Here is an 18,141-nt window from a genome sequence, read left to right on the forward strand (position 1 = left end):
CGTAGCATAATAGTTTGGCTTTTAGGTTATATTTGTGTATATAAACTGATGGAGCTATCATCTTTCAAATTCTTTTATGATAGTTTGGCTTTTAGGTTTTATGATGTTTATGGTTCATATAAAGATTTTGTTATAATTGCAGTTAATACATGGTCTACACATTTAATTTTCTATAACTCAAAGACTGCCTCTAAATCCCCATACATTCCTGTTTAGGTAACCAAGAGCTATTTCCCTGTGTAAGGCACTGTTAAGTTTATAGCAGAAATGGCTAATATCCATAGAGCCAGAAGCCAGAAACACCCATTTCAGGACCTTGAAGGACCAGTTCTATGATATTTGCACTTCCTTTTTATTACAAAAAGTGGACCTTTTGCTGAAAAAGCTCCCTAGTGACCAAACTTTAAAAAAAAATACAAAGGGGGCAGCTGGGAGGGAGACTCAGAATATGGCAAAATTGCCCCCTAGATTATAAAGGGGCTTGCTGAGCCTTTGATTTTAAGGCAAGCTTAAGAGGCATATTTTGCGGGCCAAAAAAACACACCTGCCATAATGTTGTATAGATAGGGTGGCCCCTAATGTGTTGCCCTCTGAAAGAAGAAATATACTTCATTGGGCAAATGCCCAATAGAAGATTTGAACTGAGGAGATATATATCTCCTCAGTTCAAATCTTCTATTGGGCATTTGCCCAATGAAGTATATTTCTTCTTTCAGAGGGCAACACATTAGGGGCCACCCTATCTATACAACATTATGGCAGGTGTGTTTTTTTGGCCCGCAAAATATGCCTCTTAAGCTTGCCTTCTGTTTTTGTATATTCTGAAAAGCGTTTAGAAAAAGAAATTGTTTGCTGCTGAAATGTCATGGCTTATCCACTCTCCTGTATACTTCCTACATAACTGTCTAGTGTGACCTGATTAAGATTACTGCTAGTCTATTTTGGAGTAAACTAACTTAACAACACCCTTGCTCTGGCTGATCTGGAATGAGAACCTTCCCATTTTCTATTTAATTACCATCAGAACCAGGGATTTAAAGACACTGTGAACCTTTTTTAGTGATTTATCATTGGAAAGGAACCATGGGTTTAATTTCTGCATCTCATGGCTGAAGCATATATCTCTGAAGAAATTATGCTGTGGGAGGGAAATACAGTTTATTCTAGAGAACACCCATAGTGTCTGGTTTGACCCTGAAACAATCTTTATTAGAAGTGCCGATAGTTATGCCATGATTCTTCAGTTTGTAGCTCAGCCAGACAGCTAGGTTTGCTTTGTTTACAGAATAAAATGTCACAGAACGCTCAGATAATGCTCAGGAAAAAAACTGAAGAGGAGACGGTTTAGGCCAGATGCGCATTGATGGGCACGTGTTTGGCTTGTTAGTACTCATCAGCATAGTACCACAACCTGGCCCGCTAATTACAGTGAAAGCATAATTAAAATCAACTTTAAACCCTCAGCAACTGGATCCCATCCAAAACTGTACAACAAATGTAATTATGTTCATTTGCTGTGACGACATTTTATAACAGCCTTCACTTTTTCACTGTGCTTAACACAGAAAAGCAAATTCAGAGATGCTCTGTTCAGTTGCAGTAATAAAATGCACACTGTTATGAAGAGTTTTCACTCATTCCTCGCTCCACATTTTAACTTCTCACTAAGAGGGATTACAATAAAATTGGCAATTAATGCTGTGAAATGAATCCTTGAAAAAGTTCCCTTGTGACCCTGAGGGAAAAACCATTTCAGTCTCCAATAATGACAATCATGGCCATTCGCATAGTCACCTAAAGCAACCTCAGCCTGCCTCCTGTCTCAGTCCTAATCTTACTTTTCTTTACAAAGAACTCGGTTGTTATACATAATCACATATTTTTAATGAGCACTGCAACCTCGGAGGAGGAAAAGCCTCTGACAAGCAGTTGCCCTCTTCGGTGCTAACTCAAATTCAGTCTGTTTCTCAGCCTTATGCCTAAAAGGGTCAGGAACAAAATCAAAGGATGAGTTTTAATGAGACATGAGAGGCTTTCTTTTGTATCTTGTGACCCAAGCAAATTTTAAAATGAGCTTTGTGGCCTTTCTCCCATTTCTCTACAAAATGTATGATGAATACATTAATGTTGGTAAAGCACTTTGAGGAGGAATGTTGTGTACATATTTGTCATGCTCTGTGGGGGTTTTAAGGAACTGCTCTCATCTGCAAAATGATTGCTGGATCTCGAACAGGTCATTACATATGTGGTCCAAGCCATGGCCCGGTTTTACCTTATTCCATTTAGTCTTGTTAATGTTAACACTTGATTGCAGCTGGTGTCATGTAGCTTCAGGAAGGGTCAGAGTCAGACATTGCTAGGCAAGAACTGGTGGGAAAGGATACAAAGAAATCAAGAATGGATTAAGACACAGTGAGACCTAAGCTACATCAGGCTTAGAAGTGGGGCTGAACGCTTCAGTGAGGGAGCAGTGAGAATGGGGAAAAGGTAAATTAAAGGAGAACATTGGGTTCCATTCCTATTTGACTTTTTGGTGGTTTTTGTGGCTGATTGGCTTATTTAAATATCGACAGACTTTAACCTACTTCCTCGGAGGTGCCAGCTGTGATTTATTACATGAATGAAATGGTGAAAAACAGCAGAGCTATTATGCTGATCCACAATGCTATACAAAGTCATTTTGTACACCAAGACTATACGGACAAAATCCACAAAGACTCCATCCCACTCAGGCCCATTGTAAGTGCCATCGGCTCCCAGATATATGAATTAGCAAAATACCTAGCCACCCTCCTACAGACCCACATTGGACAAACCTCATCCTACATCAAAGACTCAGGACATTACAAAAGAAAGATCAGCACCCTAAAACTCAATCCAGGGGACAGACTGATCAGCTTTAACGTAGTACCCCTATTCATCAAGGTACCGATAAAGGACACTCTGACACTCCTTCAGCAGATCTTTCCAGAAGACATCAAGGCCCTTTTCAACAGTGTCTAACAACCAGCTATTTTCAATGGCATAATGAGTTCTATGAACAGACAGATGGAGTGGCCATGGGGAGCCCCCTGAGCCCAGTTATAACAAACTTCTACATGGAACATTTCAAAAAACAGGCCCTGGCTTAGGCACCCTTCGCACCCACAGTCTGGTTCGAATATGTGGATTATACCTTTGCAATTTGGAACAGCATCCACCCAAATATACAATTCACCATGGAAAAAGTAATAGAGGGTCAACTCCTGTTCTTAGATGTTATGGTCATATGCAAAACTGACCTCCTATTGGGACACAAAGTCTACAGAAAACCCACTCACACACACTGGTACCTACACAAAAATTCCAACCACCACCCACTGAAGAGGAAAAACAGCCACCCACAAATAAAGTATTTCTACCGTACATAAAAGGGGTCATGGACTGCATGGGGAAACCTTTGGGGGAAAAACACAACCTACAAACAGTATTCAAGCCCACCACAAAAATACAACAAATGTTACGGTCAGCAAAGGACAAAAGGGACCACCTCATCACTATAGGAGTATACCAGATACCTTGCAGTTGTGGCCAGGTATATATTGGAACCACAAAACGCAGCATCCACACCAGAATCCAAGAACATGAGTGATACTGCAGACTAAAACAACCGGAAAAATTGGCAATAGCTGAACATGCCCTAAAACAAGATGGACATGAAATTCTATTTCAAAATACAGAAGTACTGGACAGCACCAGCAATCATTATGTTCGACTGCACAGATAAGCCATTGAAATCCACAAACACCAGCAGAACTTCAACAAAAAAGAAGAAAATTTAAAACTCAACAAAGCCTGGCTCCCAGCACTGAAAAATACAGTCTGCAAAAGGTCAGCAAACTCTACCCAGCCACAAGAACCAGTGATCACTGCACACAAAAGACCAGCTAACGACACCCATCAATCACAGTGACAGATATTCACTCCCTCTTATCACAATACACCCACGACAAAAACACACTGATCAACATAATCACCCAATCTCCTAAAAAAGGACAAAAGCTGATCCCACAGCTATAAATACTTAACTATCTGAAAAAACTGCACCAGAGCACGGACAGAGTTCTGTCTTCAGTTCTCTGAAGATGCCAGCCACAGAGACTGGTGAAACATTAGGAAGAAAAACCTCAAGAACACGGCCAAACAGCCTGGAAAACCCACAATAACCATTGGATCCCGGCTATGAAAGCCTTTGAAAATTCATTTTGTAAAGCTTCAGTTGTATGTGGGTGCTCTATTTCTTTTGTTTTCTGGAGCAGTATGGCCAGCTCTTTCATTCAGCAGAATGAGTAAGTCATCTTAGGCAACAGCTTTTAGGTGTTGTAGAAAGAAGGAAATTACCTACTATTTAAGAATTTGAGTCCTGTCCAATTTGATTTGGATGCATAGGAGCCACCATTTGCTATTATGACCTCACAGTACAACATGGCCTTAGCTGGCCTGATATATCTACAGCATATTTTGTCATTGAAAAAGAGAAGGATAACACATCCCATATATTTTAACCATGTAATGGTTGTATGGAGATAATACAGGAGGACTGATGTTGGACCAGGTATAGTCCTATGAGTGACTTCATGTGGGGATAAAATTCTTTGGTAGGGAACATCAACATTTTTTGCATTAGAACATTGGGACTTCTGTTTCGTTTGTTTGTAGAATGGTCAAAAATAAGGTGGGGCATTCTGAGGCTGACTGTGCACAATAGTTCTCATGCTGCAGTCCATCATGTTGCCAGTCTCTTGGGAGAGAAATTAATGGGAAGTAAAACATGCAATGAAATACTGTCACATAGTTTCCTCCTATTCATCATAGCTTTCAGCCAGTGCTATTCTCTGCCAAGATATTCTATTTTATTTCCACCTCCTTATCTCTAATTTGATGCAACTTTCTCTCAAGAGACATTCAGTAGTCTGTGGCCACTAAACATGCTCCATTCTTACTGGGTAATTTCAGCTCCATTTGTGTTTTTAAATGCAGGGTTTTCTTCTTAAGAAATTGTACATATCTTGGGATTCCTCAGGCCTGCTGGTGTTTTGTGCTATTTTGCCTACATACAGATTGTCACTTGAATCCATTATTAGAATAGCTGGTATCTGCTGTTCAAGTGGGGAAACTGCAGTACTGGAAGTAGCTCTTTACAGATAACACTGAAGTGTGTTTCTATGAGTGTACAAATCATGCTAAAGCACTGCTGGGTTTTAATCTAACCCAGAATTATTTTAAAAGAATTGTACAGTACTGTATTGACTTCATCATGATTTAAAAATTGTTAGAACCTATACAATAATTAGCCGGCTGGATAACTCAGTGATTTCGATCTCTGACTGCAAAACCAAAAGGTTGAAAGTTCAGTTCTTTGCTGTGCTTCCCAGAGGAGCCAGCCTGTGTGGCCCCGAGCAAGCTGCACAGTCCAGGATGTCCCCAGAAGAAGAGAATGATAAACCACTTCTGAGTACTGTATCCTGGGAAAACCCTGGAATGGGTCATCACCATACGTCAGAATTGACTTGGCAGCACACAATTATTATATACAAATATCAATCCGTCTCATAGGCTTTATGTCTATGGTGTATATGTAAAGTGAATAATCCAGCAAGAAGTATGTTTCATTGTGGCTTGTGCAGGTCCATGTTCCCCTGAATTGTGCCCAAAAGGAATAGAAAGGAAAATGTGCATTTCTGAAAAGGTTAAAGACAAAGAGTTAGGAGGAGCAGTCTGAGAAAAAGAAAGCTTAGTCATTTTCTTCACATTCCCCTTGCCAATTTTTAAATGCCAATTTGGACCATGTTAGAAATTACCATAGTAACCATTTAGCCTCTTTTCAGATCTTGTTGCATTTTCACTTTAGTTTCAACGACTTGCTGAACTGACATTTAAAGCACTTTGTACTGTAGCTGTGACAGACAGAATGTATTTATTAAACAAAAGGAAATAAATGTATTGCACAAAGTACAATATCAAAAAGAATAGTAATTGGATTCTCATTATAAGTTGCTGTAATAGTGTTAGACAGGAAATACATGGTTTTGAATATTTTCCAGTGGGTTTATTGAGAATGTACAATGCAGAATGAAAGACAAGTCTCCAGTCACAATGTGTGGTTATTTTAGCGACAAATGAAAAGAGATTTTTATTTCATAAGAATTGCTTTGGCAGATCAAACTAATATGCAGCTAGCCCGGAATTCTGTTTCCAGCAGAAGATAGCCAGATGTAAGCCAGATGTGAATGGGATGGACTCCTTCATAGTGTGCCGCTCTGATGTGGTACTCAGATATTTGTTGCCTTTGCTCAGGATGGCATCTTACATCTTCATGACCGATAGCTTTCGTTAAATGTATCTTTAAATAATTTGTGCAGTTCTTTAAAAATTGTCATCTACATTGCTCACCATCACCAGGTCTTCTGGAGGTGAATTTCAACAGCCAATTGTCTTCATATTGAGCGACTCGAAATCCTAATATATTACAGGGGAGATAAGGGGGAATGAATTGTATTGCCCAGTTTTCCTATGTACTTCTAATGTTTTCTGTATTTCTACCAAATCATTTATTAGGGTGTGATCAGATGGCAAGAAAGGGGCACCTCTGATCATGACAGAAAGTGTTGTTTTGCTGGGAGTAATCTCCCTTAAAGCAACCTTTCGGTCTAGCCCAGCCCAAGAAAGGAGTAGCCCTACTTCTAGACCAAAAAAAGGTCCAGCTTGGGGAGAGATTGGATCATGCTGAATCACTGTTGCCTGTATGTCATGTGATTGCTGAGAAACAGCTTGCACTTTACTATGCCACAAGTGGTCCAAAATGTGATCCAAAATGTGATCTTTGTACCCATGTAAGCATGGAGGCTTGTGGCGTAGAGGTTAAACTGTAGTATTACTGTGAGGACTGCTCACAATCAGTGTTCGATCCCAACAAATTCTGGCAGCCAGCTTGAGGTTCACTCAGCCTTCCAGCCTTCCAAGGTCAGTAAAATGAGTACCTAGCTGGTGTAGGGGCCATTGTGTAGTTTATATAATTAAATTAATTGTAAACTGCTCTGAGAGTGTTTTAAGCACTATGAGACCATATATAAGCAGTACACTTTTTGCTCTTACCACACCCAAGGTCGATCTTTTTTTCCCCACTCACAAATGTTTTTATCTCCTCAAATATGTTGGCTACCCTTTGGCAAAATATAATGGCTTTAATACAATAACTACTACACTGTTATTAAGATGTAAATGTCTAAATGTCCTACTTATAGCCAGTCTTTAAAAAATTAATCAAATCAAATTTTTTTTTGGGGGGGGGGGAATCTGGACTGCTTCACAGTGAGCAGAAGTCCTTGCTAACATTTTATTTCATTTCATCCTGAAATTTATTCTGCTATTACAGAGTGATAAAGAGCCAGGTGAATTGCAAGGGCCCTGCCCTGATGGTTTTCGAATCTAAAGATCAATACCTGGAGATGCTGTGTAGTGAAGAAGATGGATACATGGCAAAACAGGCTATGAATCAGTGGCAATCCATTTACTAGGGCAAGAGGGGCATTGCCCCAACTTTAGGCTCATGACATCTCCAACCAGCCCATTCCTACCATTTACCTTACCAGAAGCAAAGGGCTTTATCTGTGTGAATGCTTCCATACCTGCCAGTCTACCTGCATCTGTGTTTGTGTACGTCTGAATGCCCACTTTTGTTCCAACACTGCCCACCATAGATTACTGTACCTTTCACCTCTGCCCCCTCAACTATAATGGTCACCACCTACCCCTAGATTGAATAGAGGATCAAAGATCCTTAAAGTAAAGGACTGTACTCTGTAAAATAGAACATATGGCCACTCAAAGAAGGAAATAACTGGACAGATATGGAGAACCGATAAGATACCTCAGGAGAGTTTTGAGGTTTGGCACAAAAGTTGTGAAAGATTGCAGTTCTCTGAGCACTTATGAACTGCTGGATAGCTCTGTGGTTTAGATATCTGGCTGCAGAGACAAAAGTTGGGAGTTCAGTTCCCCACAGTGCCTCCTTGACAAGGTCTAGAGTCAACAATCCATAAGGTCTTATCCAGCTCTACAGTTCTAAGATAATGGTGATATAGGTATAAATTCTGTTTAACACAGAGGCCAGATGCTTGTTGAAAATAAACTCACACATGGAATGGTAATTGCACACATGGCTCCAGCCTCTCCAGTAAGATAACCATCTTTCAACCAGCTGTCAGTCATATGACAGACACCCTCCCAAAGGAAAAAAAATGCTTCTGCACATCATTCTTTTTTTCCTAACAGGATTCTGGGAAATGAGGTTGACTTTTCAACAGACATGCATCTGACTGCTTTGTCAGGCAATGTGCACTTGGCAGTGTCTAAGCAACTCCTTCATCTTCTCCCCTTTTGTCTTGTTTTGTCAGATTCTTACAATAAACGTAGCAGCTCCATCACAATAACCAGGTTGTGGATTTAGCTTTTCTATCTTTTTTTACTAACAAGACAATGATTTCTTTGTGCATTAAGATCCTGCACTAGATGCTTTTACAAACTACTGCACAGCAATTAATAAAATCTGTTCTGAAGGCTTGAATGTAGCTGCTCAAATCAAATAATGCATTTTTAGTAAAATTATTATTCTTGGTTGCATGTCAGCAGCCACTCCACAATTTGATTTAAAAGAAGAAAGTTATTAAATGCAAAAGGCAGATGATAAGTGCTGCTATCTAGAAAGGTTACTGAGGGAGATTTAGATTACAGTAATTGAATAGTATGATTTTTGTCATCCTGCTACCCAGATTCAGCTGGCTGTCAGAACTAAGCCACCCTCTGAAGATCAAACAAGCTAATGCTGCCTATTTTCGTAGCATTGAAACCACTGACCATCCACTCTTTTGGAAGGAGTGAATTTTGCTGATCTTTGAATATGTCTTCTTCCTTTCTTTTCCTTTCCTTTCCTTTTTCTTTTCAACTTGCACCATCATTCAGCATCCAGATCTGGATTAGCAGCAGTTTATGCAAACCCTGTAGTCCATGGAACTTATTTTTCTGATCAAATACTACAGGTGATAACAAAACTGGACTTCCCTTCTCCACGTTGTTGATATATGCCTGTACAGCCATACAACTTTATCAAATCTGAAACCTCTTTCTAAACTTAAGATTCTGATATAGTACAGGAGAAAGAATAAGTATAAAGACAATTTCAGCAGTCATGTACAGAGTGATTTTCTCTTGCTTCTATATAATTATATCTAGCTGGCACACATCCAAGAAAAGGACTTAAAATATAGAAGTAAAAATATGTGACTGACAGAAGCTTGCAAGACAATCATATCTCATTTTAGCATTAAGCACTGTGACTAGGATAAGTAATGCTTTTAAAATTGTCTTTTGTTTGTTTTAAACTGCAATTGTTAATCTGCAGGAAATACATACTGTGTTCTCTTACTTGAAAATGTTGTCTGGGATATGTAAATTTTGTGTTTCAGTTTTCTCTTCTGTCAGGTATTTCCTGGCATTGTGCTATTCCTTTTGTCTCATATGATGGCAACTTCAGATGTTACAGGAAATGATTGTGGCTCTTTGGGCAAATGACACATGCTTTTTCTTGCTTTCTTGCTTCCGTTCAAATGTCTTAAGGCAGAATTTATGCAGCTCCTCCACAAGGGTATATGTATGAATTCCATGTGCAAGCACAACTCAAGATATTTCCCTGTGGGTGTGGGGAAAGACAACCATGCTTCTTTTTCAGGATAAAAAATTATTGATGCACATATGACATTGTATCTTGTACCCATATAACAGTTTGTGTTTCTGTTCTGAAGCTGCCCTAGGTTTACTTTCAAAATGAAATGAAATAGCAAGGTTAGGCATGTATATCATAAAACAAATCCCAGAATAGTAAGACAGGTTGTTTTATTTTAACCAACTCTAAAGCTCTTTCACAGGGCAGGACATTTCAAAAATGTTGTGGAGTAGAGGCAACAAACAAACAAAGGTTTTAATTATGTCATGCTATCCAAATACTGCCTTGAAATGTTCTGGAGAAGCATGGTATTCAGACATACAAATGAACCTCTCTATACTGACGCATTGGGAAGTAGATTTCATCTGGAATAACCTTTGGACATATTAAGACTAAGAAAGGTAGAAAAGCTTGTTCCTCCATTATTCATCCCCTTCACAGATTGCTGCCTTGTCGTGGCCAAGGGGCTTCAGTAATTCAGAGAAGCTACGGGCTATGCCATGCAGGGACACCCAAGACGGACAGGTCATAGTGGAGAGTTCTGACTAAACATGATCCACCTGGAGCAGGAACTGGCAAGCCACTCCAATATCTTTGCCAAGAAAACTCTATGGACAGAAACAAAAGGCTAAATGATATGACCCTGGAAGATGATCCCCTCAAGTCCAACATGCTACTGAGGAAGAGCGGGGGACAAGTATAAGTAGCTCCAGAGCTAATGGAGTGGTTGGGCCAAAGCTGAAAGGATGCTCAGCTGTGGACGTGCATGGAAGCGAAGGGAAAGTCCGATCCTGCAAAGAAAAATACTGCATAGGAACCTGGAATGTAGGATCTATGAACCTTGGGAAGCTGGATATGGTCAAACAGGAGATGGCAAGAGTAAACATTGACATCCTGGATGTCAGTGAACTAAAATGGACAGGAATGGGCAAATTCAATTCAGAAGATTATCATATCTGCTATTCTGGGCAAGAATCCTGTAGAAGGAATGGAGTAGCCCTTATAGTCAACAAAAGAGTGGGAAAAGCTGTAATGGGATATAATCTCAAAAATGATAGAATGATTTCAATACGAATCCAAGGCAGACCTTTCAGCATCACAGTAATCCAAGTTTATGCACCAACCACCAATGCTGAGGAGACTGAAACTGAACAATTTTATGAACACCTTCTAGAACTGACACCAAAGAAAGATGTTCTTCTCATTATAGGGAGTAGGGAGTCAAGAGATAAAAGGAACAACAAGGAAGTTTGGCTTTGGAGTTCAAAACGAAGCAGGGCAACGGCTAATAGAGTTTTGTCAAGAGAACAAGTTGGTCATCACAAACACGCTTTTCCAACAACACAAGAGGCGACTCTATACATGGAAATCACCAGATGGGCAATACTAAAATCAGATTGATTATATTCTCTGAAGCCAAAGATGGAGAAGCTCTATACAGTCAGCAAATACAAGACCTGGAGCTGATTGTGGCTCTGATCATCACCTTCTTTTAGCAAAATTCAAGCTTAAACTGAAGAAAGTAGGAAAAATCACTGGGCTAGTCAGGTATAATCTAAACCAAATCCCTTATGAATATACACTGGAAGTGAAGAACAGATTTAAGGAACTAGATTTGGTGGACAGAGTGCCTGAACAACTTTGGACAGAGGTTCGTAACATTGTACAGGAGGCAGCAACAAAAACCATCCCACAGAAAAGGAAATGCAAGAAAGCAAAGTGGCTGTCCAGCGAGGCTTTACAAATAGTAGAGAAGAGAAGGGAAACAAAATACAAGGGAGATAGGGAAAGATACAGAAAATTGAATGCAGACTTCCAAAGAATAGCAAGGAGAGACAAGAGGGCCTTCTTAAATGAACAATGCAAAGAAATAGAGGAAAATAATAGAAAGGAAATATCAAAGATCTGTTCAGGAAAACTGGAGATATTAAAGAAATATTTTGTGCAAAGATGGACATGATAAAGGACAAAAATGGGAGGGACCTAACAGAAGCAGAAGATATCAAGAAGAGGTGGCAAGAATACACAGAGGAATTATACCAGAAAGATTTGGATACCCCGGACAACCCAGATAGTGTAGTTGCTGACCTTGAGCCAGACATCCTGGAGAGTGAAGTCAAGTGGGCCTTAGAAAGCATGGCTAACAACAAGGCCAGTGGAGGTGATGACATTCCAGTTGAACTATTTAAAATCTTAAAATATGACACTGTTAAGGTGCTACATTCAATATGCCAGCAAGTTTGGAAAACTCAACAGTGGCCAGAGGACTGGAAAAGATCAGTCTACATCCCAATCCCAAAGAAGGGCAGTGCTAAACAATGCTCCAACTACCGTACAATGGCCACTGGTCCCATCACCTCCTGGGAAATAGAAGGGGAAGATATGGAGGCAGTGACAGATCTTACTTTCTTGGGCACCATGATAACTGCAGATGGTGATAGCAGCCACAGTATTAAAAGACACCTGCTTCTTGGGAGGAAAGCAATGACAAACCTTGACAGCATCTTAAAAAGCAGAGACATCACCTTGCCAACAAAAGTCCACATAGTCAAAGCTATGGTTTTTCCTGTTGTGATGTATGGAAGTGAGAGCTGGACCATAAAGAAAGCTGACCACCGAAGAATTGATGCTTATGAATTGTGTTGCTGGAGGAGGCTCTGAGAGTCCCCTGGAGTGCAATGAGAACAAACCTATCCATTCTAAAGGAAATCAACCCTGAGTGCTCACTGGAAGGACGGATCCAGAAGCTGAGGCTCCAGTACTTTGGCCATCTCATGAGAAGAGAAGACTCCCTGGAAAAGACCCTGATGTTAGGAAAGTGTGAAGGCAAGAGGAGAAGGGGATGACAGAGGACGAGATGGTTTGACAATGTCATCGAAGCAACCAACATGAATTTTGACCCATCTCCGGGAGGCAGTGGAAGACAGGAGGGCCTGGCGTGCTCTGGTCCATGGGGTCACGAAGAGTCGGACACGACTAAACAACCATTACTCATCTGCTGTGCAGGGAGACTCCCTGTCCTGCCTCCTTGCTGGAGTGGTTGGTTGCCTGAGGAATCGGGGAAAGTCGAGCTGGCCTCCTTCCTGTATTGGGGCAAAACTGCCAAAGAAGGGCTCCAATAGCATGCAGAGCCTGATAAGTAAACCAGGACGTCTGAGGGGAGGGAGATGGAACTCAGCACTACTTGTGGTGTCACACTTTGTGCTTAATATGAATTCAAATTTCAAAATTCATTGTATGTTTCTGCCAGTGAAACACCAGCAGCATAATGCCGTAAGTTAAGAAGGCTAAGTTAAGAAGGCACATGAAAGTTGTACAATTTGTGTGTGATAGGAAATGCTAGTGTCAGTTCTTAACTTACAATAGTTAATACAGGCCATATTACACAATAGCATGAGATAGCCCAAGAGACTGCTGGGCGTAGAGGCTTCTCATTGCTAAGAAGATAGGGGAAGAGCTACATATATTGGGCTTGTTTTGAAATAATGCTTTCGTATTATGTAGTATTATGTGAATATGTCTTAGAGCAGGGCTTGGACTTTTATGGACTACGACCCCCAAATTCTCCTTGGATTCTGTGAGTTTAGTCCAAAAAAGTAGCATTCCCAAGCTGTGCCTCAGACATTTCAGCTCTTTCTTTCCACCTCTTTAGCTGACATGGATAAATTAAAAGCTTGTAATTCTATGTTTTAGACAGTTGCCGTAATATGAACATGGATATATATGCTTTATTGACTGCACGGAAGTGTCTGAAAAAGTCCAATAGGACACACTGAAGGAGTTGTTGGCAGATAAAGATATATGCAATTAATTTCCAGCAAAACTTGAACTGGGAATTAAAAGCTTCAGTGAGAGCTGAAGGTCATGGATGTAGAACTGTCAGAATATTATGAAACTGCTTACTCTTACCATAGCTTTTCAGTGTGTACTTTGCAAACATCGTGAGAGAAGCAGTTGCTGATTCAAATGACAATATTATTGTCAATTAATAAGTTCTTTATCAACTATAACCAAGATGCATATAGTACAATATTACTAGCTGACATTATAGATGGTTTGCAAATATTATTCCATAAAGTTAGTAACGTGAATAATGGACACCATCTGAAAAAGAATTTTTAAAACAAAACAGGTTCATGTAAATAGGTAATAAAAATGGTCCAAGCAACATAGAAAGGTCTAGAATGGAAGGATAGAGCATACTAACAAATGGAAATCCCTTGGAATCAACAATAGGGGCATAGCCATGCAATAAAAATCAGAACAGAGATAGCCCAGAAAAGCTTTTTCTTGGGGGGGGGGGGAGTAATATTCATTCATTCATTCATTCATTCATCTATTATTTATTTAATCTTCTATACTGGCCCATCACTATTCTGGGCGGTTAACAATATAATATATGTAATATGCAACAAAAATTTGAAATTGAGAATGTCTTGTACATACTGCTTTGTATTTTCAGTTGTACTGTGTGGCATGGAAGTGTAGAATGCAACTCAGGCTTCTATAATCAAAAGAAATGTCCTCGTCAGAAATATGGCTTTACCACAGGATCTTTTTTTTCTTGGATAAAAAGGGTGACAGTTAAATGCAACGTCTACGTTGGCTCGGGCACGTTGTGAGAATGGCTGATGGTCGGATTCCAAAGGACCTCCTGTATGGAGAATTAGTGCAGGGAAATCGCCCCAGAGGGAGACCACAGCTGCGATACAAGGACGTCTGCAAGCGAGATCTGAAGGCCTTAGGAATAGACCTCAACAGATGGGAAACCCTGACATCTGAGCGTTCAGCCTGGAGGCAGGCACTGCATCGTGGCCTCTCCCAATTTGAAGCGACCCTTGCCCAGCAGGCCGAGGCAAAGAGGAAATCACAAAAGCAGCAAAACCAGGGAGCTGGACAGGGGACAGATTGGATTTGTCTTCAGTGTGGAAGGGATTGTCACTCTCGAATTGGCCTCCTCAGCCACACTAGACGCTGTTCCAAGTCCTCCATACAGAGCACGCTACCATAGTCTTTCGAGACTGAAGGATGCCTAACTGAGTTAAATGCAAAAAAAAAAAAAAACCTAAGTACTCATAAAATACATAAAATATGGAAAGCTAAAATATTTTGGACATGTTATGGGAAAATGAAAAGTACAGATAAATACAGCTGATGGTTTGAAATAAAATAAATAGGAAAATAAATGCGGGGAAGCAAGAAAATAACTTTTTGGCTGAGACTGGTTTGGATGCAACAGAATGTCTTTGTTTAAAGCTATAGCATCCAAAGAGAGAAGTACTCGGGGCTTCAGAAGGAGGAGGTTTCCCCTTCGTTCATTCGTTTAGTCGTGTCCGACTCTTCGTGACCCCATGAACCAGAGCACGCCAAGCCCTCCTATCCTCCACTGCCTCCCGTAGTTGTGTCAATGTAAGGTTTCCCCTTACTTTGCTGCATATCATATAGTTTAGCACCAGTACTGGAGGGAAAGGTTTGCTCGTATTGATTCCGTTATAAAACATATATTACTTTGCTTCTGTGATTTTAGCTGGTGCACTATCAGATCTGAAGTGGAGTTTCCAATCTGTAGTTGTAATTGCTTTCAGATTTTAAGACAATCTCTTGATAATGTGAAATGCATTAACTGAACTTGAGGTGTGTATATAGCTCTACTTAAGGAAAGTATTTAAAGTTCAGGCAAGGGCAACCTATTATTGCTTGGTTTGCCCTGATACAATAGTACAGAGATTATCTTTGGAGTAGCTACAATAGCCATATAATTGTACCATACTTATGTTGGTCTTTGACTTCCTATAAGGCCCGGTAATCCGAGAAGAATAATATCCTGTGAATGCCTTACATTTCCTTTCAGTGTTGTACTTCAGACTATTCTCACATAGAGGAGACATGCAACATGTTATAGTTAATACATTTTCCATGCTGTCAAAAGTAATAATATTAATGTGCCATGCTGAGTTAAATTAATTTTGTCTTGCATAAACATGAGTGACATTTAAAAATGTCAGTCATGTAAACAAACAAACAAAAAGGAATGGAAAGGAAAGTGATTGGGCCAAAGCTGAAGAGAAGCTAAGTGGCACAATGCAATGAGATGCAATCATTAAAGCATAGCTAGCAATGTGGTGGCGCTGTGGGCTAAACCGCAGAAGCCTTTGTGTGCTGCAGGGTCAGAAGACCAGCAGTCGTAAGATCGAATCCACACAACGGAGTGAGCTCCCATAGCTTTGTCCCAGCTCCTCGCCAACCTAGCAGTTCGAAAGCAAGTAAATGCGAGTAGATAAATAGGTACCACCTCGGTGGGAAGGTAAAATGGTGCTCCCTAGTCACGCTGGCCACATGACAATGGAAACTGTCTTCGGACAAGCACTGACTCTACGGCTTGAAAAATGGGATGAGCACCGCTCCCTAGAGTCTGACACGACTGGACTAAAAATGTCAAGGGGAACCTTTACCTTTTTACCTTTTAGCAACTGGGTATGACTCCTTAGGTGAAGGTGGAAGTGGAACATACCATTCTGCCACTTGTTTGGTGGCAGTTCATTCTCTTTTTAATGGGGAAATTACCCTTTTTAATGGGGAAATTACCATACATTTCCTTTTGCTTAGTTCACAAGATAACAATGTTTATCTCCTGATTCAAGCAAAGAAAATTCTAATTTATAAAAGATGGCCTTCTGTTTAGAAATGAAGGTATATGTTGCTTGTTGAACTTCTGCCTCAAGTACCTTTTTAGCCAGAGCTTCTGTAAAATTCAGCTGATTGTAATCAGTTTGAAACTGATGACCATGAAGTGGTGTTTTTAGCCTATCATAATGGCATTAATCCCCTTCCACCCTCACTAATCTGGTTTTGTGTTTGTTTTTATATTCAATAGAAGTGCTTTCTTGGAATGGTTAAAAGTGATTATGATTACCAGAAGATGAAAACTGATAGAGGCTCACTCACACAGAGTTTGCTAGTCTGAATGATCAATCTGCTTTGTTTAGGATTTTAATCGGCAAAATTCATGTGAATACAGAGTGCTTGAGGAACAAGTGCCCCAACTAGGAAAGGGTTCAAAATAAGGGTTCAAAATCAGTTTCAGTGCTAAATTCCTCAGCACCTCCCACAGCTGAACACTGACATAATTTGTGATTGGATTTCTCTAGTTTGCCAAGTTTTGCACAATGCAAAAAAGAGCTATTTGAACACATGTATTGTATTTATTTTTAAATATATTTATTTAAAATATTTTTAACCCGCCTTAAAAAAATTTTTAAAAAGAACACAAAGTAGCTTACATCTTTAAAAGACAATGTTAAAGCTAACAATGGTGAGTATACAAATACTAAAAAGGATCAAACAAATAACCCTGCTAAAAATCATAAGTAACATTAAAACACATCCAAAGCAGTAAGGTACAGCAATCTATTTAAAACCCCATGCAGGCAGCCAGTCACTCAGGGAAAGCTTGCCTGAAGTGAAAGGTGTTCACCTGCTTGTGGAAGGACTGCAAAGATGGGGACAAGCCAGCCTCCTGTGGGAGGGAGTTCCAAAGTCTGGGAGCAGAAAGAGAAGGCCCTCTACTGTATGCCCACCAAACGCACCTGAGACGGTGGTGGGACCAAGAGAGCGGCCTCTCCTGATGATCTTAACACTCGAACAGGGTCAGAAAGGGAAATACAGCCCTTGAGATGGCTTGGGTCCAATCTGTTTAGGGCTTTATAGGTTAGAATCAGCACTTTGTACATATTTGAAAAATACATATGTAAAATTAATATATTTAAAAACTGTTTGCAAATGTCTGGAGGCCCCTTTTTTAAAATTGAATTTGTTCATTTGCTTTATGTCCCCTTTGCTCTCAAACCTTCAGTAGTCATGCCAACCTGGTCCTTTTGTGGGGACATGAATGGGCCAGACCTTGGTAATAACTAATTAATTTAATTAACTAACATTAATATTGTTGCTTAACATTGTTTTTAAAATGTTATGCTTTGGAGGCATTAGTTGGCTTGCCTCCAAAACAACCAATACAAAAACAACTATTTTAGTGTTCATATGTTAAAATTAACATGTTATTTCCAAGCTCTGGCATAGCAGAGATGCTGGCAAGTCTTTGGGTTCCAATTCCAAATCTGAGTCTTTGGTACCAAGTCCCAAGCCCCAAGTCTAAGCCCCTATTTTATAAAAGCTTTCTCTCCCCCCCCACCAGGGGAAAAAGGGGGAGGGATGGGTGGGTTCTGAATTGTGAGTCAGAATCATTGGAAAAAACACCCAAGTCAAGTCCAAGTTGAGTTGCTAGTGCGACTTAATTCCAGCTTGACAAGTCCCACGACTTGAGTCCCCATCTCTGTGGAATAGATCCAAATTGCCCATACTTTAGATCCCAGAAGGAAATACAA

General features: G+C 40.1%; 1 protein-coding gene and 1 long non-coding RNA gene across 14 annotated transcripts in view; one reads left to right on the forward strand and one right to left on the reverse strand.

Moving 5' to 3' along the window:
* The window catches only part of SYT1 (synaptotagmin 1), a 375,109-nt gene that overhangs the window by 298,439 nt on the left and 58,529 nt on the right, over positions 1 to 18,141 (forward strand). The window lies entirely within an intron of this gene.
* The window catches only part of LOC110084614 (uncharacterized), a 91,264-nt gene that overhangs the window by 20,224 nt on the left and 52,899 nt on the right, over positions 1 to 18,141 (reverse strand). Inside the window, exon 2 of the long non-coding RNA XR_013537099.1 lies at positions 2,273 to 2,367. This is a non-coding gene — a long non-coding RNA (uncharacterized LOC110084614). The remainder of the gene's footprint in view (positions 1 to 2,272; positions 2,368 to 18,141) is intronic.

This window comes from Pogona vitticeps, chromosome 5 (assembly GCF_051106095.1).
Source record: "Pogona vitticeps strain Pit_001003342236 chromosome 5, PviZW2.1, whole genome shotgun sequence".
Lineage (NCBI taxonomy): Eukaryota > Metazoa > Chordata > Lepidosauria > Squamata > Agamidae > Pogona > Pogona vitticeps.